This window comes from Limulus polyphemus, unplaced genomic scaffold (assembly GCF_000517525.1).
Source record: "Limulus polyphemus unplaced genomic scaffold, Limulus_polyphemus-2.1.2 Scaffold2440, whole genome shotgun sequence".
In the NCBI taxonomy this organism is placed as follows: Eukaryota; Metazoa; Arthropoda; class Merostomata; order Xiphosura; family Limulidae; genus Limulus; species Limulus polyphemus.
In genome coordinates this window covers 56,411-57,551 of record NW_013668050.1, presented here as the reverse complement: position 1 = coordinate 57,551, position 1,141 = coordinate 56,411, and positions in this window count along the sequence as shown.

The window sequence follows — 1,141 nt, the reverse complement described above, 5'->3', positions numbered from 1 at the left end:
AGTTAATTAACAAACGGAGACGTAACAATATTAAAACGCTTAGCCAAATAAAAATGTGGCTTGAGAGCTGTTAAGTTATCTTAAAATTTCAATTAAAACAATCAAATTGTGGTATTTATTGATATAGAAATGAAAAGTAAACGTCCTCATAAGAGTAACTTACTTTAGGTAAGGATAAATTATTGTTGACAATAACAGTTCAGCACATAAATGAGAAAACAAAGGATTTTATTTCCGAGAATGGAATTTTACCTTTAAAGTTACATGGCGTTCAAACTATTTTATTGAATAAATGTTCTTGTGTGTGGAAGCACATTATGCTAATATAATATTAAATTGAAAAACAACGATTTATAAGTACAATGAAGTGGTGTTAATTTGGAGAACACACTACATGTTTCGATAGAAGAAGGTAGACCAATGTTCTGTCGAAACGTGTAGTACGTTCCTCAAAATAAAAACACTTCATTATGCTTATAAATCGTTGCTTGTCAATTTATTGTGAATAAGTGGAGTTATCCCAGATATTGTGCATTGGTATATTTTAGGTTTACGAAAAAATCGCGTATGATAACTGCAAAGAAATCATAATTGTGTTGTAAGCTATATTCTCACTGTTAAAATTTAAATGTTAACTAAAGAGCGCAAGATGTTAAGATCAAGTAAATCTGTAAATGAAGTCCTAGAATTACCTATAATGGATTTATGCATACGTTCACATCTTCCCCAACCTTCTTCCGGCTCAACCTCTGTACCTAATTCAGTCATGTACCAAACAATTCAACATCTTTTTATCTATGCTCAGATCTCACGATTTTACATGTTTTACTTCACAAGTTAAAGAAGGGCGAAGAGAAATTTCAACAAATTTTTGACCACCCCTTGTTTATTAAACCTAAACACTTACCAGGTTTGGATCGAACCATGAATGTTAGTGATCGCAAGACTGCAAAGTGTCTAGAAGCAATGCTATGCTATAAATACGAGAATCAGTGAAGCATTAAGTCAGTTTTCAGTTGGCAGAGAGCGGATAATTTATTGAGGTTTTTGGATCATTATTGTTTGTTTTGCATTTCGTGTAAAGGTACACGAGGGCTATTTGCGCTAGCTATTTGCTGGAAACTTCAACACAGGGAAGATG